This window comes from Mastomys coucha, unplaced genomic scaffold (genome assembly GCF_008632895.1).
Source record: "Mastomys coucha isolate ucsf_1 unplaced genomic scaffold, UCSF_Mcou_1 pScaffold22, whole genome shotgun sequence".
Lineage (NCBI taxonomy): Eukaryota > Metazoa > Chordata > Mammalia > Rodentia > Muridae > Mastomys > Mastomys coucha.
In genome coordinates, this window is record NW_022196905.1 from 185,925,327 (window position 1) to 185,952,826 (window position 27,500).

Below are 27,500 nucleotides of genomic sequence, written 5' to 3' on the forward strand. Positions count from 1 at the left end.
CTTTAGCAGAGGGAAGAACAAGGATAAAGACCCCCAGAGCAGGAAAAGACTTGCAACCCAGCTCTTATGAGGTTCTAAACAGGAGAATGATACATTTGCTTTTGGGGTTCATTACTTGATTGTAAAGCATAGAAAAAAATTTGCAATGAGAGAGGCCATGGAGGATGTAAAGGCACAGCCCCGTGAAGGATGATGGGGCTTGGGTAGAGCTGGTAAGGTCATGGCTATGAATGTGGAGAGATGTAGTAGGATTCTAATGTACCGTGGTAAAAGAAGCTATAGACAAGGGGAGGAACAAAGTGCTAATGGTAGAAAGAGAATTTCAGAAGTCAATCGTTCTGTAGAGGCGAACATCAGTATTTCTGTTTAGGTGCTGGTCCACTTGAGTCCCTTCTGGTCATACAGGAGGAGAGGTGGCCATGGACTGCACCTTCTGAAGATGAACTGAGAAGTTGAGACTAGAGATGGGCATTTGGAAGTTATTGTTTACACATTTACACCATGGTATCATTTCAGGTCACTAAAGGAAAGGGAAGGGTGAAAGTCCAAGAACCAATGTGAAAGTCTTCCCACTTCGTGTCTAGAGGGAGCCTGAGAGAACTGACAGTGACGTGCAGAGAGTCTGTGAAGGCCTAGAAACAATTCCAAAAGAAACATTTGGTCATCTAGCTCAAAAGTCACCGAGAGGTCAAGTAAGGACGGGGGTTTTCATGTCTATTTGGATTGGATGAGGGAGAGTGCACTGGTGCCTGCTGTTGAAGAATAGTTTCATTGGAATGAAGGAAATGCAGGCCTCACTGGAGTGTATGTGCAGGGAAGGGAGGCAGTGAAGTTGAGAAAGAGAACATGAGCTCTTCTTTAGAAGAACAGTGAGAGGGCGATGGAAGCCAAGAAAGTAGTGCATTCCATTGTTACTGTCAGGGAACTATTATAGCTTGTTTCAGTGAAGATGCTCATGGTGCAAGAGCCTGCAGTGCTTTCACTGGGGTTCACCCAGTGAAAAGGAAGACACTGATCATCTGGGAGCTATGTAAATGACAGCACAGGACATTGACTGAGTGGTAGAATGAACAGACTATGAAGCAGGCCATAGGTCAGTTTGCCTTGTAGAGAGATTAGATGAATAAAATGGTAGGAAAGAAAAATTTAGATAAGGAGGATATTTAGGAAAGAAGGTAAAGTAAACATTTCCATAGTGTTTCTATTTTCTTACAAAGCAAACTGTCGAACAGAATCAACTGATGGGCTGCATGTGGCCAGAGAACTGAAGGTGAAGGGTTAAAGATAAAAATGGGATTACATGTCATGTCAGGTGGACGGGAACATGAATGTTTAATAAGGGATTGAAGAGATAGCTCAGTGGTTGAAAGTACTGGCTGTTCTTTCAGAAGACCCAGGTTCAATTCCCAGCACCTCCATGATGAGTCACTAATATTCTCATGCCAAGAAACTTGATTTCCTCTTCTGGCTTCCAAGCACATGGTGCACAGACATAAGTGCAGGCAAAACTATCAAATGCATAAAAACAGATAAATAACTTTACAAAGAATGTTTATGAAGAAATCTGTTAGATTTGACAAGTAATGTGAAATCTACTTTGTAATGCATAGGCATTTGCTCAACTGAGCTCTTTCAGAAAGTCTGCATGCTTTTAGGTCATCTTTATGCCTTGAAGCAAACATAGAGAGCCAGGCTAGTAGACAAAGTCACAAGGAAGGAGCAGGGGAAAGCAAGGAGATAATGAAGGCAGGCAGTACCAGGGTTATGGAATCCATGTAGCTGGATAAAAAGGTAGTTCCTGAAGAGCTATACTAATGTACACTGTTCGTGCACTGGGATGCTCAGGAATATTAGAAGCAGTTGAACAAAAAATGTTAGAATACCTTGCCTAAGATAAGAAACAATTCTCAGAGAGGATATGTATAGGGTTTTTTAGAAACAGCCAAGGGTGTGGTAATAGTAGCAAGATATAGAGACCAGGACAAGCCATTTGAGATAATCATACAACTTGGAGTTCATGCACACAATTTGAGCATTGAGGTAGAACAGATGAGACAAGGGGACATACACACACACACACACACACACACACACACACACACACAAACAGAGAGAGACAGAGACAGATACAGAGACAGAGAGACAGAGACAGAGACAGAGAGACAGGAAGAGACAGAGAGAGAGACAGAGACAGAGAGAGAGAGACAGAGACAGAGACAGAGAGAGAATCAGAATGGCAGAATTCCTAGGTGTTCAGGAGTATCTGAGCTATGAAGTGTTAGCTGTTCCTAACACCTATGATGTGGGAGTCATTGGAAATATCTAAATAGAAGTACTGTGGTGAGTATGTTCTCTAGAAAAAAAAATGACACTGCGAACTGAAGAAGCCATGGGCGAAATCAGAAGGCATGAATAGTCTTCTAGTCGCCCTGAACAGAAAGGATTACATGAAGGAGTAGATCAACACTACCAAGACCTGCTGCAGGTAATTTTTAAAAGCATACTGGCTCCTTTGCCCAGGACTGAAGCCTGGACTCCCAGCTTAGCACCAAGATGGGATCAGCTGCCCCAGCCTCACTTCCAATTTGTTCGTTCTTCCTAGCTAGCTCTGGCTAGCTTCGCCAAGCCACCACCTATCGCCCTGGATGCTTTTGTTGTCCTGCCCACCTTAGCTTCGTGGGAGAAAAACACTAGACAGCTTTACTAATTTAGAACTTGCCAGATCACACAAACGCTGGGTGAAGAATCTCCTACCCTAGCCTTATCAGCTAGTCTATTCCAGCCATCCACTGGTGGTGGTGGTGGGGCATTTCCAGCAAGCTAAGACTTTTTTCTTTTTCTTTTATTAGATATTTTCTTTATTTACACTTCAAATGCAATCCCCTTTCCTGGTCTCCCCTCCAGAAACCCCCTATCCCATCTCCCTTCCCCCTGCCTCTATGAGGTTCCGCCCCACTCCCACCTTCCCACCCTGGCATTCCCCTACACTGAAGCATCGAATACTCTCAGGCACAAGGGCCTCTCCTTCCACTGATGTCCAACAAGGCCATCCTCTGCCACATATGCAGCTGGAACCATGGGTCCCTCCATGTGCACTCTTTGATTAGTGGTCCAGTCCTCAGGAGCTCTGGGGGTGGGAGGTGGACGGGAGGTCTGGCCAGTTGACACTGTTGCTCGCTCCCCGGTGCTGCAACCCCCCTCAGCTTCTTCAATCCCTTCTCCAACTCCTCCATCGTGGACTGGCATTCAGTCCAATGGTTGGCGACGAGCATCTGCCTCTGTATTTGTCAGGCTCTGGCAGAGCCTCTCAGGAGACAGCCTTATCAGGCTCCTGTCAATAAGCACTTATTGGCATCCACAATAGTGTCTGGGTTTGGCGACTGTATATGGAAAGGATCCTCAGGTAGAGCAGTCTCTGGATGGCCTTTCCTTCAGTCTCTGCTCCATACTTTGTCTCCATATTTCTTCCTGTGAGTATGTTGTTCTGCCTTCTAAGAAGCACTGAAGCATCCACACTTTGGTGTGATCTTTCTTCATGGGTTTCATATGGTCTGTAAGTTATATTATGGGTATTCTGATCTTCTGGGCTAATATCCACTTATCAGAGAGTGCATATCATGTGTGTTCTTTTGTGATTGGGTTACCTCACTCAGGATGATATTTTCAAGTTCCATCCGTTTGCCTAAGAATTTCATGAAGTCATTGTTTTTAATAGCTGAGTAGTATTCCATTGTGTAAATGTGCCACATTTTCGTTAACTATTCCTCTGTTGAAGGACATTTGGGTTCTTTCCAGTTTCTGGCTATTTATAAATATGGCTGCTATGAACATAGTAGAGCATGTGTCCTTATTACATGTTGAAGTATCTTCTGGGTATATGCCCAGGAGTGGTAGCTGGGTCCTCAGGTAGTACTATGTCCAATTTCCATAGTGGTTGTACCAGCTTGCAATCCCATCAGCAATGGAGGAGTATTCCTCTTTCTTCCATTCCAAAGTCTTTCTGGCTGAAAGACCTTTTGCCCTATGTCCTTTCTCTTCCTCCAGTGACCTGGAAGTCCCGCCTTCCCAGCAATTGGCTTCTGCCTTCTTTATTGACCAAATCAAGAGCCAATTAGGGAACCAGATTTTAGTATCAGCTCGGAAGGCCAGTGCTGCCAGTCCTGCCCTTTCTCTTTCACTCTTCTGTGAGTACAGCATACTCCTCACCTCTTCTCTCCCTGTTTACCCATCCCTTGTTTCCTATTGAAGTGAAGTGGTGGCCCATGTTTCATGGCTTAATTGGGCATCACCGATACAGCTGTTAAGTCAGGAGCCAGTAGCAGAGTTTCATCACAGATGGATGGTCCTTCTCAATGCATCTCTGATACATTTTGAGTCAGGATAGACCTAGACATACATTTTAACATCATTCTCTTAATTCTTGTCCTTAGGAGATGAGAAACTCTATTTCTAGAGGTGATCACTAAAGTCTGAGTTGATGGCCTGCTGGTTCCATTGTTCTGGCCTTGGGGAAAGGTGGGATATCAAAACAGTAGAAGCATGTGAATGAGGTGACTGATTTCATCACATCAGCCACGATGCTGAGAGGGAGAGAGAGGCTAAATGTTATGACTCACAGTGGTGTACCCCTAGTGGCCAACCTTTTTGAACAAGGCCCTTAACTCTTAAATTTTCTACCAGCTACCCATAATGCCATCAAATTAAGAATCTACTAATAGGTTGTCCCACTGATTAGATCACATCTTCATGTTTCAAGCATGCCCCAATGATTCGACCTATCCACTGAAGCCCAAGCCTTCTACACCTGAACCCTACAAGGCCACTAGCCATCCTGTAACAAGTAATGCTTCAAAACAATAACTATACAAGTTTACTTTTCATGTTCTCCAATGGTGATTTGCTTTGATTTCCAGTTATAACTTTGAACTATAGAGTCTCTGGAAAGTAAAATACATTTTGACCATGTGCTATAACATCTGAAAAACTGCTTACACCACTAGATTCCTAACTAGATTGTTTTTCAGTGATGATGGTAAAGGTGGAAGATGATCTCATAAATTGCCCAAGACCACAATTTGACTGTTCATATGCCTAAGGAGTCAGCTTGGGTACTCACAATGGCTACACAGCAATGAAGTGGTGTCCTTCTCTGTTGGGGCTTGCCCTGATGATCTGACCTGACATCATCCACACAGTTAGAATAGTGCTAATACACAATGGGGATGATTTGTGTACTTGATATTATTTTGAGCACATTGAAACCTATATGTCAATAAACATGGGGGGTGGAGAGTAAACTTGTACAAAATTCAAGAAATCTCTGTCTTAGGTATTATCTTTCATGTAGCTCTGCGTTATGAGACAAGTGGTATTTAAACAGGCAGCAATAAGTTGGAAATTCTGCTGCAAAAATACTCAACCTCAATGGTAGAACAGAAACATGTGGAAATAATAGCTACTGTGGATTAAATCCTTGTGGCTTTATAACACAAACGCCTCTCCATTATTTAATTTGGCTTAGGTTTTATCCAACTACCCACTGGGCAACAGATACATTTCTCACTCATTTCAGTTTCGACATCATTCTATTTTGACATCTATAATTATTGGATTTGACACAGAGACAGAAACTATTTGATACATAATAGGCACTGCCAAATACAAATAATTCAAAAGTTGCTTGATTCTGTCACAAACTGTCTGGAAAAGTCACAATCAAGGACCTTGTAGATAGAGGAGTCTAGATGCATATGGAGGACTATATAAACAGTCTTTAGGGAAAAGGAACCACGGTTTGAATGTTTGGTTCGAGGTGAATGTTCACAACTTTTTTGATTTCTCTATCAAATATTGTTTTTTTTTCTATGTGAAATTGCACATGGCATTCAGAAAAATAATACATTTTCTAAGGTAAGGAAAATTGGATCTCCTTTATTCTCAAAGAGTAGCTTTGGTTGGCTCTACCAATCGGAGTCCCTGGGTGGCTAGAAAGGTGCCTGGGTGTTTTTGTCCAAAAGGGTTTACACTGAAGACTCCTATTCAAGAGTGCTTTTCATATATATTCTCTCAAGCAAACAATTCTGAGGTAGCTAAATATAGTAGCTAAATATAGTAGCTAAAGAGGTCATGAGAAGAAAGATACAAAGGCTAAAAGAGAAGATAGCTCAGCCACGGAATAGAGGGGACAACTGCAATTAACCCACCTGGAAAGGTTTGATGATGCAGCTTCCCTAAAGATTGGGTTTTTGTCGTTGTTGTTGTTTTACTTTTTTTCTATAGGGAAAAATATTTTGAAGAAAATACTTTTGATTTAAAACAAAACTAGAGTCTCTGGGAAGTGTGTGGTCCAGCAGACCAGAGATAGTGAGAGTCAAAGCCAGTTTAAAGTCAACTCGTGCGTGCAGCTAAGCTTTATTATCTTTTCAGTAAAGATTCTAATTTTATATGACCTACTTTCACCAAAGTACCACTGCAATGGTTAAATTGTATCCATTACCCTCAAAAATATATTTTGAAATTCTAACCTTCAGTATCTCAGGATGTGATCTTTTTTGGAAATAGGCTGTTAAGATGAGGTCATAGTGAAATAGGGTAGACTCTTAGGCCAGAGCAAGTGATGTTCTTATAAACAAAGAGGATTTTGACATAGACATACATGGGAAGAACACCTTGTAAAGACAAAGGCAGAGAATAGGGTAATGTGCTTCAAGCCAAAGAATGCCAAGCATGTGTGACAAACTGTTAGAAATCAGGGAGAGGCAGAAAACAGATCTGTCCCCTTAACCACAGAAGGAAACCACCCTTCCATAGCCTTGTCTCCAACCTCCTGGATTCCAGATCTATGAGATCATTTCCATTGTATAAGTCACCCAGTTTGTGTTCTTTATTAAGCAAACACACATATGTGCACACAAACTGATAGACTCTCTAAGATCATTTAAACACTGTCCTATTTCAATAGGCTGTGGTGAACACCATACTTGATAATTCTACAATAATACTATGCAAATCCTGTAATGTTCAAGCAGACATAAGATCACTGGGTAGATAGTGTTTTCGCCAACACATGAAAATATAATTACCCCTCAGTCTGCTTTGCCTTTGAAGGCATGGCTGGAGCAAGTAATTCCAATCTTCTACCAGGAAACTAGTTATTAGTCTACACAGTGATATTGAATCAACTTAGTTTCTCTGAAAGCTGCAAGTGTCCATGATTGTTTTGACTGCCCAAGAACCAAACATGTTCTTCATGTTGTAGACATAAAAAACTACCTTTTAGCAAATGAAGACATTTTTAGATGTATTTTGAACCAGAAGATTTCAACGAATTCTGTTTGTTTTCCTCCACAACTGTTAAAAAATTAACACAGGAGATTAACTGACAAAGTGATATGAATAGTTATGTTTCTAGTGGGTGATAGAAATCTAAAGAATATTTTTATTAGCTTTAGGATAAGATAGGTTCTGTCAGAACAAATCATGGTAGCACAGGATAAACAGACACGGAGTTGGCCTCATCTAATTTGGGACTGGCCCTTACTTGAGCTGTTGCCAGAGGCTGGCCTCAGAGGCTTGCCAACAGTGACATCACATTCAGATGACTCTGTCCTCTTCACAGTTTGCAATAAAAACTTGACACTATCTGGGGAAGAAAGGCCACACAGTTGGCTTGATTCAGCAAGACATGCTCATTTGAGATAGATCTATTTTTAGCTGACTTAATAGTTGAATGTATCTGGATTTTTATTTCTATTTTTTGAATGGAGACAGTAGTCAACTGGCCAAGGCATACAGCATCATCTTCCATACACAGAATAATGAAGATAGTAGAATGAGCCACTCCTACTTGTTGGCAACTGTCAGGATGACACTGAAAGCTATGTGTGGGTCATTCAAAGATAACACCCCCTTCTGTACCTATGAACATCTCTGAGACTTCTCCAAGTCCTCATTAGTCAACTTTCACTTTCTTCTTTATCTGCTGCTGTTCCTTAAACTCCTTCTCATTCACTTTCTCCGCTAAGTTTAGTTTCTGGCTGCTTTAAAGCAATTTCTTTCTTTAGAACCTTGAGGTGCCTTTGTCCCAATAATTGGTTTACTAAGTATTAGGAGTTGGTTTGGTAGCAAGCACTTCAAGGATATTTCCAAACTAAGGTACACTCAGGGATTGGAGTGGCACATTCATCTCATTGTTGTACTTTCTCTTAACTGTTATAAACATAGACTCTTGATCATCCAAAGACTTTCTCTGCTGTTCCTGACTTGAGTTTACTCTGGTACCACTTGAGTCTCAGACCTTGAGTATTTAGGCAAGGTGAATGTTTTTCAAAATCATCACAGCCAATGAACCAGATTCTTACCCTCACCTAATGTCCGTGCCACCCTCCAAGCAGAACCATTGTTCATTGAAACAGTTGGTGAATGACTTTATGGATAGTCCATCTTAATACACACACCATTTCTTAAATGAATGTAACTTGTTCTCTGTGGGCTAAGAATGAAGTCACTCACTCAAGTCAAATAGCTTTGACCATAGCAGGAAATCTGTATCCAAAAATCATGCCTACAATTCATTCCTTGGCACAGCAGAACTATCAACTCTCAGCTTAGCTATGATGGAAGTAAAATCCTTTGGTGATGTGAGGGTCATTGAAGTACAGCCTTATGACAATGAAATCCAATGTCTAAAAATTGTTCTTATTTTAGGCATGTACCATAGTAAGAGCCAAAATTTTAATCTCTACTAAAATCAAAACAAAGAAACAAAAAGACTTTATCTATTTATGTTATTTAAAAAATACTAGTAGTAAGTGTATTATTTCAAAATGTACAGTTAATATATTTAGAGTTATTTCAAATTTATATTGAAACAAGTGTATGTAGTTTTAGTATTGCTGTAAAAAAGCATCTACATAAGACTGTTCAGTTGATTGTTGTTTTATATCAAACAATTTTTATAATACTCATTGTTACAATATTTTATAAATTTTAAAGAATATAACAAATTAAAAAATGAAAGGTAAAAAAAAAAAAGAATTCTGACAGTCAGTAGAGGGAAACTCTTCCACTCTTGTTATCCAATCATCATTGCTATCTGACAAGTTCCTGACGTCCCACCCTCTATATCTTATCACTCTGGCCTGATCTCTGCAAGTTCCTTTTTGGTTTAGTTTTATTTTTAAATAAAGTAGCAGCAGCAGAAGTCTCGTCTAGCCTTGATGTTTCCTCTTTCATTTTCTACCCACTGACCCCCAACTATGCTCCTAATCTACAAAACTCTATTTTGCACATGTACTGAACTTGAGTGTAGTTTCTTGTCTCTATGACAAAACCACAGTTTTAGTTGTCTTCTGAATAAACTTAACCTAATTGTTTTCAACAATTTGGGGAGTGATTTTTTGCAGTAAAATACTCACCATAACAGACTATAACCTTTTCAGAATGAAACTTTCTCCTTAGCTTTTTAATTAGTGCTAAAGGAGACAGAGGCAGGCAGACCTCTGAGTTGGAGGCCAGCCTGGTCTACAGAGTGAGTTCCAGGACAGCCAAGGCTACACAGAGAAACCCTGTCTCCAAAACAAGCAAGCAAGCAAACAAACAAAAGAAAAGAGTTTTCTTTTCTCACTCTTCTCCCTCACTCCTTATTTTTCTTCCCCTGACTCCTATATTGAATAGTAATGAAAGTCCCTTTACTCATTCTTTATCACAACCATAATGTATTCAGTTATATAGAGAATGTTCACATAATTATACTGTATAAAGTCAAGATGATTTTATCATTGTAAAACAATTCTGTGCTAGTCTCTAACTTCACAAATCATGAAGTTATCTATCCTATTACAAAACATAATATGACAGAGAACTTCACAGAAACATGAATTTCAAAGGGTTTGGGATTTTAAAAATATGTTATATTAATAAACTAATTAATAAACAACAAATTCAAAACATTCTTTAGAAAACTATGATTTTTTTTAAATTGTTTTGGAAACCAAAGGCGCTGTTCAGTAAACAGATCACATTTCATGAATTGTGGTTTCTGAACTGGGAGATTCAGGAACAAGGAGAAATTCATTAGTAGAGAGAATTCAAAAGGTTAGAAATATCCCAATGTAAAGTGTGGGAGAGGTGCTAGTTTTTAAACTCTAATATGATATACATTACAACTGCAGATTCTTTTCCTTGGTGGCTGCAGGGAAGGGATTTAAAAGATCCCCCAAAACAAGTATAAAATTACATTTCCTAAGGCTTCAGTATAATGTGTAGGTTCTTATACAAAAACAATGACAATACCAGCAGGAAATATTCATCGCACACTCCTGTGTGTCAGGTAAAAGCAGCAGGTACTTTGCACACATCTTCTGATTCCTCACAGCCACATGGCCAGGTCAATTCTTTTATGTCTCTGCATTTTACAGAGGCTGGTGTGAGATTTGAAAGATAAAACAAGCCTCCTTTTTCATCCTGTTTTACTACTTAAAAAATTTAAAAGTATATTTAACCATTTGTGTGTATGTTTATGTGTGTGCTTTGAAAAGTTCCTTCAATGTCTTCAAACAGGGTTGACCTATAGTAAAATATATTGACAATGTTTTAGTGCATTCAATTTCAAACTCAACTATAGAAGGCAGACAAAGATGAATTGGTTTTTGGATTATGTGAAATTGGTTCCTTAAAGTATCACAGAGTTGAACTAACAATTGCTGAGTGTGACTGGTTAGAATAAATCCAAAGGGATTGATAAAGCATGCTAGAAAACTTTGACCACTGTAGATCACAAAGACTTGTTAGGACATAGAAGTGACTCCCACCTCCAAAACACACATTACCAAAGAGTCTTTTGTTGAGGGCTTAGATCTCAGTTCTATGCTCAGATGTAGGACTTTGGGGAAATGAGTGGATCATGAGGGCACTGATATAATGAGTGGAATAATCTACTAGTTGGTTATTAATGGAATAGCGTATTATTAGAAGGATGTGGACACTAGAAAGTGGTATTGGTTGGGAGAAATAAATCACTGCAGTAGTGCTGAGGGAGGCAGAGGCAGGTGGATTTCTGAGTTGGAGGCCAGCCTGGTCTACAGAGTGTGTACCAAGACAGCCAGGGCTACACAGAGAAACCCTGCCTCAAAAACAAGGAAGCAAGCAAAGAGCCATGTGTTGATGGAGTATATTGTACGTGGTAGTAGCTGCTTCTTCTCTTTTTCCTTCTCCTCTTTCTCTTCTTCCTCCTCCTCTCCCTCCTCCTTTCGTCCTCCTTTTACTCATCCTTTTACTCCTCCTCCTCCTCTCCCTTCTTCTTTTCTTCCCCTTTTTACTCCTCCTCTTCTTCCTCCTCCTCCTCCTCTTCGTCCTCCTCCTCAACCTCCCTCCAACCCTGGACTGAACCCTCTGAACTGAGATCCACAATGAACCTTCTTGCCCTAAAGGTTGTTTGCCCAGTTATTTTGTCAGTGACAAAATGTGGCACAGAAATGTCAGTCCTTGTCCTTAGGGGCTACCAGTGTTCCAATGACTATGCCAACCTCAGCACACAGCTTGTTCCCCACAGTCAATCTCCATACTGTATCTGTGATTTCTTTAAAATGTTATTTGACAAACTGGACATGGTGGTGCATGCCTTTAATCCTACCATAAGACAAGGACAAGTGGGCCTATCTATGAGTTTGAGGCCAGCTTGATCTACATACTAAGTTTCAGGCCAGCCATAACTGTGGAGTGAGACCCTGTTTCAAACCCAGTATCATCTGCCTATAATATCTATCTTAGATTATAACCCTATGATGTTGGAATTGGGGCTGCTTTCTTTCCTGGCTATCCGCCCATTACCTGAAGATCTAGTCCTGAATCTAACACATTCATCACTCCATAAACATTAAAATGAGAAAGTAACATTTGATGTTTAATAATTATAAAATATCATGAAAATATGTAATATGTACACAAATGGACTATATACCTTATCAAATATGCATTTATATATATTTCGAGATGCATAATGATTTCTGGGTACTATTTTGTATCCTATTTAGTACTCTTTAATCTCCCACTCAAAGAATCTGAAACACAAGTTAACATTCATGCATTTTAAAAACGAATAACTGTAGAGGAAGAGTTCATTTTCAAACCAGAACAGTGCCTTCTGGGAAATGTAATTTGAATTTGCCTTCAGCAAATCACAGTGCTTACGAGAAAAGTAAAGACTGTGCCTGCTAATGCGTCACAAATGCAAGCAAATCTGTGTGCATATATCGTGGTGACTTACTTCTGCCTTGGTTTCATCTTTCTTATGGATTTAAATGTAACATCTTTTTAACATGCCTATGCCCCACTGTTTGCATGCTGTGAATATTCACTTAAAAGCATCATCAGAGTAATGTTTCTGTCTCTGCCTTTGTTTTGCTGAACTCCTAAGAGACAAACCTTTCCTGACTGTTCACCAGCAAGCCCATATTCACCGAGACTATGAGCCCCTCTCTTCTTGATGTCCTGAGCCAGCTCCTTGCAGGCAGGTGTGTATCTTCTGTACTTACTTAACTGTCCTTACACTATAATGTGCTCAACCCACAAATACTCACTGTGACCTTCTTAATTCACACTTCTGCTTTACATGATGGGGATAAAGTAAAACACACAATCCACCCTACAGAGGTAGGACACATCACCAACAAATGTGCTAATATATGTTTATTTGCTAATGAGATTTCCGTGGGAAATCTTCTGTGGGAATCAACTGCTTTTAAGATTTGGGTTTCTAAGGAGATGTAAGAACATTTTTTTCATCCTCTTAGGCAAATTTTAGATGTTTTTAATTTACAAAGTTAAGTTTAGAACCCCAATGTCATATCTAAGGTAGTGGGGAGGCCTCTCCATTGCATGTCTTTTTATCTATAAGTATGTATATTCTTTTTTGCTTTGTTTGTTCAAGATAGGGTCTCTGGCTTTTCTGGAACTCACTATGTAGATCAGGCTAGCTTCAGACTCAAAGAGATCCACCTGCTTCTGCCTCCCAAGTGCTGAGATTAAAGGTGTATGCCCTTGTACCTGTTGAAATGTAGCCTATTCTTAAACCTCTCTTCAGGAGACTTATCATTACAGCAATGAGTACCCATTGCCAATAAGATTTCAGCTGAGTTTCTTTGTAAACACTTGTGTTAACATTGATATGAGAGAATTAATTACACTGGAAAAAGGGACAGGCTTGTGGTTAGCCCAAGAAACATAGATCCAAGGCTAACATGGAAAAAAAATGGAAGAAGAAAAGCCATTGTTCAGGATCTAATCATAATCTGCCAGACTCTGTCAACCCTCCAACTTGAAGATTATTACTTCCCTCCTCAAATCCAATTGACCACTCATGTTAGCATCCCCAGTCCACAAAGGAGAGAACTGCTCAGAGACATGAACTGCTTTTCTCAAAGGCAAAAAATAAAAAGCTTCAGCCAGAGTTTACATCTTGCTTCAACTTAGCCTCTGGCAGTAAAAACTGTAAGTGTCAAAGAATGTAGGACTACTCTTTTTTGAACCAGAGTCATCCATTTGAAATGCTGAAGAAATGTTTGCAAATTATCTTACATAAAGTATTAATTCAAAATAGCAGTTAAGCATAGTGTCTGGCTGCAGGACTATACCCTGGGGAAGTGACGCCTGCAGCCTATGAATTCTAGGTCTTTACAAACTGGTGCCTTACCATAGAAGTTGTTTCTATTTATTATGTTCAACTAAAATACCTTAATCCCTCACTCACAATTTCTCCCACCCTTAACATGTATATTCTCCCCCCAAATGAGGCACTTACCATCTCACAGGTTCCACGTTGCTCTTTACTTCTAAAAGCAAGTTTCTGTCAAGGAATAGTTAATGTGCACAGCTCCGGCACATGTGTTGTATATTTTTAAGGCCTATAATGGCTGTCAGGTCCTCGAAGATATTCTCAGCTAAGCCTCATGGTGTGGTATTGCTATTATCCTCAATTTGGGAATGGCTGAGTGGGGGTAGGGGGGATTAAAGCTGCAAAGGGAGAGATAAACAGAGCCGTCTACTGTCTATGAGAACAAGAGCCATAAAAAAAAAATTGAAAGGCACACATAAATCAAAGTAGCACTAGAGCAGGGGCTAGCTGCTTTCCCCTCCTTTATCAGCAATGACCTTCTGCCTGCTCAGTGAGGAAGTTAGGCTGGTAATTGCCAAGAAAGGTGACATTTTCCTCCAATCCTGCCTCACACCGAGGGGCTTTTGTCAAAGATAGAAGAAGCTCACAGCTTTCCAATCTATTTAATATTTAGACCCTCGTGACAGGAAATCTCATAAAGGGGTCTCACTGAGCAGCACCTGCCAGTCTGTCCTCATTGCCACCGCATTCTATGAACTCATAGAGATGTCTCTGTTGTTTTTATCTGGAAGGGAATAGCAGCATCCCCTCCTCCATCTTTTCTTCAGAGGGGTAGAGTTAACGTTATTAAATGTCAATATTTAAACGTTAAGTCTGCACAGTCCCAGCTTCTTGTGGGAATCTAGTAAAACCTCCCAAATATTTTCTTAGAAACGTCTTTCAATTTGCCAGTTGTTTATTCTTTCAAAAATAAAAACACGGAAGACTTCAGTTACATCCCACCTGGGGAATGTGGAGTGGTCAGAGCCAGTCTACCACACACACATGGTTCATTCTATTCTATTTCCTAATACTGTCAATCACTCAGGCACTACTAAGGATGGGATGGGGGTACTTTGTGTGGCAACTCTAGATGCAGGAGGATCTGTTACAGGTCCCTTGGCGGGGAAGGTACACTTCTTTCAGCACCATTGTGCATCAGCAGTCTCCAGTTACAGGCAAAGTAGGTGTGTAGTATATGACTGGACTTGCTACAGACGCAGGTCCACAAGTCGAGGCACAGAGACACCCTGTGCTCCAGTAAACTGATCCGCCTCAGGCTCCCATTAGGTCAGCCAGCACACAGAATGTGAGCTCACATCAGAGATGTGGGAACCGGCTGGGGCTCTGATTTTTATCTGGCCATTCAAGAGCAGGAGAAAAGAGTGAATTTAAAAGTCCCTTTTTGTTGCAACCATGAAAAACTATTTAAATATCCTTAGCATTCTCAATTTAGAATTATGACTTTAAGAGTATGCTAATATTTAAAACCATGTGATATCACTATCTAATATGCTAACCCCATTTAAACTGATTTTCTAATTTTCAAGAAGAACTCTTGGTATCTGATATAATAGTAGTTCATGTATTTTTTTTCTCACATGTCACCATTAATATCATTGAACAAGATTAATGAAAAAATATGACACACCGAGGCTAAGTCACCTTCTTGAGCAGTGGCTCCCAGCCTTCCCAATGCCACAATATTTAACACAGTTCCTCATGTTGAGGTGACCCCGACCATAAAATTGTTTTTGTTGTTACTTCATAACTGTACTTTTGCTACTGTTATGGAATGGAATATAAATATTTGTATTTGCTGATGGTCCTAGGCGACCCCTGTGAAAGGATCTTTCAACCCCACGAAGGGGTCACAACTCATGGGTTGAGAAGCACTGTCCTTGTATGTTAATTCCTAATAGCAGCAGATTTCTTCATGCATCATTGTATAGCCAAAATCATTTACTGTGTTTTTCTGAGTTAATAAGCATCAGAGGAGGAAATAACATTTATCCTACTAAGGGATTTGCAGTTCCTCTGGAAACAGTGTGATGTAGGTAAGAGATGTGGTTGGGACTGTGGACAAACAAAGACACTGAGAAAGCAAAGCTCATGCCTCACATATAACCTTCAGCAAGTAATTTCTCATTAAGGATCCAATGGGCATTGTCTTTGGCAAATCTCTCAGACATTCACATTAAGGATGGGAGAAGAAGCACAGAAATAAAGATTTCCAGTCAATACTGGAGCACACCCACTATATCAGCTGCTCTAGTCTTGCCAGCACACATCTTTGCAAAGTAGACTCCTTTTAAATAGCATCTTTTGTGATGGGTTCTACTTTTCTCACTTTTGACGGCTCTTCTAGAGGAAGAAGTAGAGAGGAAGGAAGGAAGGAGAGAGGCAGAGACATAATACATTGAGTCCTTCAATTGTCACTAGATGCCTCAAATTTCATGATCAGGTCCTGAAACTCGGGTTCAGAAATCTAGAGGGAGTTCATTCATCAGATCTAATAAGTGGGCCCTGTGAGGTTTGAGGCTGTTTGTCTTCATGAAGAGCCATGGCACAGAGATACTTAACTATGAATTCCACGCAGCCTAAGATGTGGGTCTGCAGGGTCTGTATCTGTGGATGAAAAGTTTTCAAGAAAAAAAAAAGCTGAGTCTGTACTGACCATGCACTAAACTCTCCTGTCACAACTCCCTCAACAACACAGTGTAATACGTATTTACAAAGCATTTACATTGGGTCAGGCATTGAAAATGATCTAGAGGGGATCCGAAATATGTGAGACTGTGGGGGGCATATGCAAATTCTATGTCAACTTACAGGAGTGACTTGCAAGTGGTACCCCATAGATGCTGAGGGATGATGGCACTTTCACGACTGTCCTGTGAGTGTGGAAATAGAATGGTTTGGGGTGATTTCTGTACAGAACATAGAATAAAACATCTGAGCAATATCTTTTAATCTCTAATTAAATGAGAGATTGAATTAAATAATAATGAATTAATGTTTGGGGAGTGGGTTAACTGCTGGCTCATAAAAAGGGGAGTTTTGGCTTCAACATAGATTGAATTATTTATGAGTAACCCCTACCCCCATTGTAATAACCTGTGTAATACTCTACTGATAGCAGAATTATCTACTATCTAGGCACTTACAGTTTTTTCAGCCTTTTTAAAAAAAGATTTATTTATTTGTATTTTTATGAGTACACTGTGGCTGTCTTCAGATACACCAGAAGAGAGCATCAGATCCCATCACCAAAAGTTGTGAGCCGCCATGTGGTTACTGGGAATTGAACTCAGGACCTCTTGAAGAGCAATCAGTGCTTTTAGCCGCTGACCTATCTCTCCAGCCCAGTTTTTTCAGTCTTATACTTTGATTTTATGAAGGCTTTTGAGTACCAAGGCCACATCTATTGATTCATTCTAATTGGCATACATATATGTATCATTTGTTTACCAAGTGCAAGACACTTCGTGACCAAATACACAATCTTTGTCAATCCTTAGGAACATGTGAGCCATAACAATGTACATTGTAGTCATCAGGCTAGCAGCAGGCAACAATTAAAGGTGAATAATAGGTCAGTGAGAGTTTAGGAACAAGACTACTTTCCATGGCTTAACCATATTATAATTATCACACAAAGGATGTTGTAATATACTGCCATTTTTTTCTAATCCTAGGTGAATGTGGAGGGGGTAAGAGCTGTGCAAAGGGCTGAAAATGACCTATGAGGGGATGTTATCAGACTCCTGTGACTACTCAGGGAAAACAGAGGAAAGGAAAGAGCCACCCAAACCTATGTTCCTTACTCACCTCTTATTGTCTAAGCCTCCTTGAGGCCAGAAAGTGGAAGTGTGTGTTGAAACCAATACAGAGACCGATCAGCCATGCCGGGTACAAAGATGGAGGAGATCTAGTGATTCAAACAGAAGCTAGCCAACATGAGGGCCTAACAAAGTTAACTACAAGTCAGAATTGACACCAAACCACTAGACTATAAGCTCACTTTATCACACATAATATGTCTCCTTCTCCAGCTTTCAATGTTCGAACAAGAAAATGAATTACGTTATCTGATAGCAGGATCAAATAGTCAATAGTTTCCAAAGAAAAAGCTTTATAAAATGCTTGCTGTGACAGAAACACTACAAATAAACAAATCTGTGGAAAAAGATATTAATGCATTGTCTTCTCTACCAAGCACTTTTATTTGATTTTGCACTTTGTAAATACGGGTTGAATATATACCCAAGAATTGCAAATAACCTGTATTGCTAGCATATATCAGCTGCTTCTTCTTCTGTTTTTTTTTTTTTTTAAATCTTCATTTCATTTCCATGACTGATGAAAATTTTGTTTTGTGTGCCATGTCATGATAAATGGAAATCTTACCAGCCTGTTTGGGAAAGCCAGCATTTCTCAGCCGTGGGACTTGGAACACTTGTAATCAGATCATCCCTTGCTGTTGGGAGGGCTCACTCCATTCACCAGAGGATGTTCCATCACTTCCCTGTCTTCGACACAGGATTTACCAGTAGCTCTCACTTACTGAGCTGTGATGAACCAAATGCCTCCAGATATGAATAATGCCCCCAACACGAAGTTTAACTCCCTCCAGTGAGGACCTCTATTGATAATGCAATGTACTTAAGAATATCAGATTTTAGACATCAAATTCCTCATTTGCCATACAGGGCTTCTCTGCCTAGCAAACTACTTAAGAAATAGCCCATAAGAAGAGCTGTTATATCACATGACTAAGTTGATCAATTCAATGACAATTGTTAATAAGGTTTCCCTGAGCAAGTATCTGAATGGATTTAACTCAAAAGAAACCTTGGAAAGATGATTTGCAGGGTCACAGTAACAGGAAGCCCTTCTTCTTACTGTAATTTCCAGTGGCTGCCTGGAGGGGAGCCATAGCTACAGCTTGTCTAGCTGGAAGTGTCCCCATTTTTCTAATTTATTTCTAGTGCTTTTTGTATAAAAATCCACCATCTTCAGCCTAGACTCCGAAATGCCCTCCTAATTTAGACTCCTTGCAATTACTATTTTTTCCTTCTTGCCTATGACTCATACTGTGGTCTAAGTAGCTCTTTAAAGATGAAATGACAATCTGATCACACTGGTTTAAAACCCTTCAGTCACTTCCTAGCGCAGTGCAGCCCCTACTTACCCAAATTCTCTTAAACCAATTTTTCTTTACTGCTCTGCTTTCTTGCCATACACGTTCACATAAATCCTTGACCGTGGGCCTTGTGCTTGCCATCTCCTCCTCCAGATTACTTCCCTGTAGTTAATTTGCATTCTTCAGATTCCAGAACACATGGTCCCTCCCCACCCAAGCTTTCCTGATTGCAAGATGTCAAACCATCAACACAATCGATCAAAATTGAATCCCTCAGTTTGTTTACCCCTCTTTCAGGGCTGCATTCCTTTTGCTCATAGCATTTATCTTCCTATTCAGTGACACATCCTGTAAAGTGACCATTTGATTAATGTCACTCTTTTATTCAACCTAATGCCCCTTCAAGGCAGGAGTTGTTACATCCATTTCCCCCATCAGTGTATAGGAAATAATCAATAAATATTTCCAGAAGAAAGAGAAAATTAAGAGAGAGAATAGGGAAGGAAAATGAGAGAAAATCAATCAGAGAAATAAATATCAGACATCAGTGTGTGACTACAGCCAAATCTGCTATTTTTTTTCTTATCTGACTTGTATGTCTTCACAAATGGTTTTCTTCCCTAGGACAAGGACAATCCCATGCTGTTATACTGATCTTTGAAACTGCTCTTCACTAGGCTTCTTACCAAAGGCAAAACATCCCCAGGTTCCCACTGTATGAAAATACTTCCTGGGGTGTCAGGTGTACAGGGGGTGCAGGGGCCATGATTCAGAGCCAATATGCCTTCAGAACAAATGCTGCATTCAAGTCTCTCCATTAAAACCACTATTCATTTTGTTACATAAGAAGGTTTTTAACACCTGTATAAACTAGAGGGAGATAGGGGTAAGGGGAGGGAGGAAGAGGGAGAGAGAAAGAAAGAGAGCTTTATTTTATTATTTTTCCAAAGATACAGAGAGAACATGATTGTATTGCAAAGCATAATTTATGTACACTCTGATATTAAACTATTAAACACACAGTATTTAATCTGCCATGCATGATGACCAAATGAAAGGTGGTATCTATGACCTTGGTCTATGGGACATCCTCTCCTTTCATGACAACCTTCTGCTTTCCTTAAATATTCCTTCCATTAGTCTTTGGAGCCACAATCCATTACATAGCCTGTCTTCCTTTTCAATCCATTTGCCACACACCACTAACAAAGGATACTGGGGGAAACTCCATTAGACACATAGCAGGCTCTCCCCCACCAGAAGGAATCGTCAAATAGCCCCTTGAAAGTCATTTCCCATTAATTGCAAAGAGATTGTGTATAAATACTTTTAGCACTATTTTTTCACATGATAATCAACCAGTCAGGGTCAATTACAGAGGCTAGATAAAGATGTTGAGACAGGAAGTGGGGACGGGAGGGGCAGGAAAAAAAATGAAACAGAGATGCCTGAAGGTTGAGCTCTGTGGTATTTGTAAACGTCATTTGGGACTGAGTGATGAATGTGTTTCAGAGACCTCAGAACCCCAAGAATGCATAATGTTAACTTAATAGATTCTTTCAGGCCTAGGTTTCTGCAGTATTTACAGTAACCTTATGTCCGTGGCAATAGCATAATAGGGCCTTTCAGCCCCATGTTTCAGATTGTTACTGATTCAGAGGCTGTTAGTTTCTGAATCAGCTGGCTAGTAACACCTCAGCCTGCGCCCATACAACTAGTTATAAAACAAGGTGCTTTCTAGGTGATTTCTCAATGTTAACACGGTACAGTGGTCATTCCGTAGATCAGATTATAAAGGCGTGCTTTTAAGAAGTGAAGAAATAAAAATTATGTAAATTCTGCTGGTGTGGAAAAACAATCTTTTAAAAACCTGTTGAACTGGGGTGCATTGAAGCCACGATGAGTATAAGCAGGCATTTCCATTTCAGAAACTGGAAGTAGAGAATATATATTTAGTTAAAATTTGCCTACTATAAAATGAGTACTTCAATGAGGCAACTTATGACCTGTTTTCACAATTACTTGTCAGTAGTTGGATGCTGCAATTTTGCCCTGTTATTGTCTGCAATAAAAAGAACCCGGCTCTACAACCACAAAAGTTCAAACTGGAGAATCTGTAGTATATACTTATGTTATTCTGTAGAGGTATTTTTTTTTAAATCTTCAATCTTTGCATGTCAACAGTTGTACACACTTAATGTTTACATGTTGTAAATATTAAGAAATGTACATAGATTTATGGCGAACTGTTACAAGCGAATTCTGCGTGACTTAGAGGTAAGCATTTTCTCATAGTCGTGTATCACAAAGGTGAAGTTGTTTTCTCTGTGAACGTGGTCTTAGTTTGACCTTCAAAGTTCCAAATAAAGTATTAGTGGGAAGAATTTCAAAGTAAACCTTTGGAATGAGTGGGTCTTTGAAAACTCATCTGTACACCCAGTCTGTACACATCTAAACCCCAGACCAACAACCTTCCTCAGTTGTGCTGGTAATAAATTACTAAAAGTTTCTAGCTACTGGCTTGTTGAAAATAACCATCTACTTGCCATCTTCTTCAAACTCTCATTTAAAGAACCCTCAAAGGAAAAACAACATAGGAAAAATTATTAGTGGTAAATGACTTCTTAAGACTTACTTTTAACATAATCATTGAAAACACAGAAGAGCAGAGTTCAGGCTCATGTTGAATTCTTTGTGAACCGCATTGGTTTCAACTTGACTTAAAAGAATTACATGGAGCTGGAGAGATCTCTCAATGGATTAGAGCACTAGCGGCTCTTCCAGAGGACCTTGGTTTGGTGTCCAGTACACACATGATGGTTCACAACCATCTGTTATTCCAGTTCCAGAGATCCGTAGCCTCCCCTGGCAAAAGGCATCCAAGTTATTCAAAGGTATGCATGTAGGCAAACTACCCATACATGTCACATGACAAATTTTTAAAAGTTTAAAGTATTATTTAGTGAATCTTTGGATAAAGTTTTAGCATAGACTTTTTAGAAGCCACTATTATTCCTTTAGGTGATCATAAATCAAGGCACATAAATAGTACATAAATATTTTTAAGTTACAAGCAAAATGAGCCTTATTTGTAATGTTTTATTGGATGCCATCTTGAGAAACTTGGCTTTATTTGTTCCATAATTTGGTGTGATAATGATGGCTTTGTTTTATATCACACTTGTTTATGTAATAGGATATAACTGTGAAATCGGTCCCAGGAAGATTATTTTATTTGTTTGCTTCTGTTTTCCCAATTAGATGAAAAAAAAATAAAACATCCTTGTACATTTTTAAAGTTCAACTAGAGCTTTTGTGTTGCTGTTCAAATGGCAACCATTTCAACACAGCAAGATGTTCCTGAATTTAATTCTGTGTCACTTTAGCAAATGCAAACTTCATTTTCCATGAGTCATTGTTTGAACTACAAAATGTGATCGTCCAGATGGGCTCATTGTGTCCATAAAGCAAATATGGCATGATCATTGGTGTTAAATGTCAGCAATACCGGACAGCTTATTTCATAGCAGTCAGCACAGGTTAGTGCGTGCCTGGGGCTTTGATTTGTCACATAACATTCTAAGTTGTTTATAATGTCAAGTGCTCAGAAACTGAATCAATATGTTTTCCCAATCACCTCGAGGGCAGAAAATATATACATTCATTTATTTTTGTTTATTACGATGACAGTGAATTGGAGGATTTTGAACATGAAACCCCTGTGAAATGACTCAGGCAATTATCTAGCTAGAGATGGCATCTTCCTTTGTATGCCTTCCCATTTTCGTCTATAGTGGTTCTTCGGAACCCTTTGAGATGAAGGGGGCTCATCTTGAGGGACCATAAGAATCTATGAACTGAACACCATTGCATAACACTTTCTCGGGCTTTGCATGGTCCTTGATTATTAAGTCATATGGACAGGAATTAATTTTCAACATTCTATTTTCACACAGCCTAGAAGTTTAGTCAACTCATCTAAATCAATCCACTCCTCATTACCAAGTAAAACAAAAGAAACTATGCAAAATATTGCTATGCCTTTGTATGAAACGATTGCCTATTTTTACAACATGATACGATTAAGTTTGAAATAAATCAGCTAGTTCTTAATAAAAAAAATCCACATATTTTTCCCCCAGAAAGTAAAAGGATAACTATATATATCACCACAGTCAAATTTTACGTTCTTATCAATCTGGTTTTCCTCAGAAAATGATTAGAAGAAAAGTACTTAAAATAGAAATATCCACATTTAATTTTATTATCATCTTCTGGTTTGATCAAAACTTTAGGATTTCATTTTCCTCATATGTTTACTTAGGGTTAAATATCTATAATATTGGTACTTTGAGAGCAGTGACTTACAAGTAAGTGAGATGTTTTTAATAATAAAAATACAATACTCTATTAGTGTTATCTTAATCCAGCAGGAAAGCATACTTCTTTCATAGTTCATGTCCATTACCCTTATTCTATCTTTCTTCATCCTCTAATATTTAGCCTTTATTGTTTCTTTCTTCCAGTTCTACTGTATCCATGTGCATATTTATTTATACACTTACCTATATAACTGGCTAGAATCATTCAGCACATGAAAGAGAATATGCAGGGTTTTTTACTATTTAATTTCTGGAGAATTGTGACCTCACTTAATCTTATGCATTTGAAGTTTATCTATTTTGTTGAGAAAATTTTAACTCCATTTTTCTTTAGTGCTTAATAGTATTACATTTTGTGTGTATTTCAAATTTTCATTTTCATAGGATACTATTCACTTATTTGTTGCTAATTTTTCTTTTGTAGAACATTAGGTATTATTCTTAAGCCTTGCTTTATGAATGACTGTTTTATAAGCAACTTCAATGACTATTTAGTTTATATCAAAACAACCCTCTTAAAAAGGATCGAATAGTCTTTTGTAAGAATTCAAACAACTTAGCAAAAGACTTTTCATGGTCTGAAAAGTGTTAATGCAAAGAAACTTTAACAAATAAACAATAAAAAACCATTCTTCTTTTGTAAACAGAGGCATACAAAATCTAGAGATGTATAAGGTAACTCATTGCTCATAACAGCAAGTGCAGTCATTTCCAGCATCAATGTGGCTGACCATGGGCTCTTAGTATCAACACTTCACTTAAGCCAAGGTCAATGTCTGTCTACCTGTGGTGCCTGCTAACACACAGTGTTTGTTTAAGCCTGATGTCCATGCTCCATGACATCACCTCTCTCAAGTTCAGGGGCCAGGACTCCATTCCATCTTTGACACACCTTCCTGAGCTTCAGAGGTTTGTTTTCAATGATTTCCCCCAGCTTTCTCCTATAATAACTTCAAAATATAGTTTTCCCTTCCTCTTCTCTTTTTAAAAGAGATTTGTGTATTTATTTTACTTGTGTGAGTACACTGTTACTGTCTTCAGACACACCAGAAGAAGGCATCAGGTCTTATTACAGATGGTTGTAATCCACCATGTGGTTGCTGGGAATTGTTCTCAGAATCTCTGGAAGAGCAGTCGGTGCTCTTAACCACCAAGCCATCTCTCCAGCCCTAGTTTTTCCTTCCTAACATAGATTAGTAAGAACATTGTGGCTTGCTGAAACTATTATGAAAATAGTTCGAACAGTCTTACAATACTTCAGACTGCCTCCTGACATTCAAAATGAATACAGGAGAGAACCCTAAGACTCTAGCCTTTCTGTAGAAATCAGAAGAGATGATGGTGTTCTTGTGACAGCGAAGGGTATTTGTCTTAGATTGACAGACCCTAAATAGTCTATTTTCCTGTTAGGGCCTTTAACTCATAAAGTTGTATAAGGCCATCATCTGTATAGTCACACAAATAAGGAATAAAAAAGAAATGATTCAAATTAACATACTGATGAATTTAACAGTGTGCCTTTCCACTTCAGAAAAGGCTTAGTAGTAGTATCAAAAATGGGATTTCCTAGGGCTGGAGAGATGCGTTAATGGTTAAGAGTATTGGTTAAGATAATTAAATGATTTTTTTAAAAAAGTAATGGAATATTCCCATTTTATTATGAGATTCTTAACACTAATTTAACAGTGACTGATAATTCATGAAACCAAGATAGTGCTGTCATGTCCTACATTTGTGGAGGTGAGTAGCAGAGCTTTCTCATAGACTCTTGCATTTCATCACAACCTTGAAACTGATAAAACTGGTTCTGGTTAGAAGGAATTATGTTCAAGGGGATTGCTCCATGGAAGATACCAAGAGTAATAAACTCACTAGGGCATGTAGAGAACAAGCGAATAATTACAATGTTGTCCTTCCAAGATCTCAGTTGATGTAGAGAACTACTGGCCTGTACAATTTTCACATCCAGAATAACTTTTAGAAAACATATTCCCTTGACCATAATATCATGTCTTTTTAAAAAAATCTAGGAAGTACCACACATTCATTCAAAACTATTTAAAAATGAAAATTTTATTTACTTGAGAACCTTGGCCTCTTTCTGTGACCTTGATTTTCTAAACTTAGTCTTTGAGCATTATAGTCTTATTAATTAAAGAGAACACTACATATGAAAGGAAAAGGCCAGCATGTAGACATCCAGTCTCCTAGTACAAGAGCAGCAGAGTCCCAGGCTACAAGCAGAAAGCACCCACAGCAAACTTGGAATATATACTTTTGTACTTAGACATAAGGAAGAGGATGTACAAGCTTCTGAATTGTGACCCATCTCAGTCCAGCGGTGATAAACAGGTTGGAGAGCAAGAAAGAGTGTTGTGTGGCGATAGTATCTTTGTCTAGACTTGGAACTGTGGAGAGACGCCTGCCTTACATGATTCTAGAACTGCATATAATGACCCTAAAACAGCAAGGACCAAAAATCTTCCCTCCAATTTGGTAGTTTACTGCAGTCATCGACTTCATCTTTGTCTGCAGCACACAGTCGGGGCAGTATTGAGTGTTGGTTAGGGCAACTTCCAGTTTGCCCTTGGTATTGTAACGTGGACCTCAAGTTTCAACAACTAAGAAGGAAAGAAAATAAAAACAAAATAAGTTTTTATTTTCTGGAGAGTCTTAGCAAAGCTCATTTCCTTAATAGAAACTCAACCAAATGAAAAGTGCTATCTCCAAGGGATAAAGAAATTTTAAGAACCTGATGATGGTTTAAAATAGAACACATCTTCCCAGTGGACTAGCTGTCCCAAATCTTGGGGATTCAAACTAATGGAGAACTACCAATGAAACCCAAGAAACCTATAAAATACTTTTTAAGATGATTTATCCATAAAACATACATATAACTATAAGTATAAGTACATAAATATTTCCAAGGTGAAGAGAGTGCTTTAAATACACTGGTTGTTTTATGGCAGAGATTTCTCACTTAAAGGGTACTGAGAGATATATGTTTTTATTCTGAAAAAAAAAACGCTTTTAATGCAAAAGTACTGGAGTCTAGAACAAAAGAATATTCCATTACATTTTTAAAAAATCATTTAATTATTTATCTTAGGTGTATGGGTATTTTGCTTGCATATATGTTTGTGTATCATATATGTGAGTTACGGAAGGTTTGTGAGCCACTATATGGGTGCTAAGAATCAAACCCAGTTCCTCTGGAAGTTTAAGCCATCTCTTCAGCCCTGGAAAATCCCATTCTTGATACTACTAATAAGCTTTTTCTGAAGTGGAAAGACACACTGTGATAGGCCATGAAAAGAGCATCAACTATATATGAGTTGCTATTCTGGAGGGGTAAAGGAGCTTTAAGGGGTGTGCACTGACCAGAAACTTGGCCTCTCCACAATACTATCCTGGATGAGCATGGATAATGTCCATGTATCCAGCTAAAAGTGAACAGGAAATAAATTTGGACCATTATGGCAACAGGGATTAGTGAATCTCCTACTATGCATTTTGCCACCGAATCTCCTACTATGCACTATTTTATCATCAGGCACAGTGTTACATTCTAGCATTTGCTTTGTGGAAACTCCAGAGTAATCTTAGAGCTGGTGTTTTCTCCTCTGAAGATTAAGGATTTTTAATTCAAAATTCATAAATGCCAAATAATTTCCTATTTCATATCTCTCTAAAATCACTACAAAAATTAAGCTTCATTGTTCCTTTACATCTTTAGAAGCAACATTGTGGTTGACATTTGTCTCATATATAGAATGTTCCAGGCAGGTATCTCACTGAAAACCTTCAGTGGGTTTAAAACTCTTGCAGCTCTCCAAGGAATGGGAACTATTGTTATTCACAAATGAACAACTGGAGACTTAGAGAAATTACATAATTTCTATAAAAGCATACAACTCACAGATGCCAAAGGCAGATTTAAATTCAGCCATAATGGCTTTGGAAAGAGCTTTGCATCATTTTGCCATAGCATGAATGTCACAGCTGGTAATATCTCATGAACCCTGAGCAAATAAACCATTGGCTTTCAGTAGCAGTGAATTGAAATACATAAACTCAATCAAAGGAACTTGAAGAAAATGCAGAAAATATCTGGGGTTGAACATACACAATGCTTTTTAATAATGATTTAACTTTGCTTTTTTTTTAAATAATGATTTTACTATGCTTATGTGTGTGCATATGTGCTCATGCACATATGTGCATGGGGTGCCTGTGGAGATGAAAGGGGGCTGCATCCGCTAGAGCAAATGCTCCTCTCTCTCTCTCTGTCTCTCTCTCTCCCTCTCTCTCCCTCCCT

At 38.8% G+C, this 27,500-nt stretch overlaps 1 protein-coding gene and 1 long non-coding RNA gene across 5 annotated transcripts in view; one reads left to right on the top strand and one right to left on the bottom strand.

Annotated features, from left to right (window-relative positions):
• Window positions 1–14,078, bottom strand: part of LOC116069220 — a 48,557-nt gene extending 34,479 nt beyond the window's left edge. For all 3 annotated transcript variants that reach the window (XR_004109918.1, XR_004109916.1, XR_004109919.1), the window contains exon 1: window positions 13,799–14,078. This is a non-coding gene — a long non-coding RNA (uncharacterized LOC116069220). The remainder of the gene's footprint in view (window positions 1–13,798) is intronic.
• Window positions 1–27,500, top strand: part of Sorbs2 (sorbin and SH3 domain containing 2) — a 328,789-nt gene that overhangs the window by 15,263 nt on the left and 286,026 nt on the right. The gene's annotated exons all lie outside the window — the stretch shown is intronic.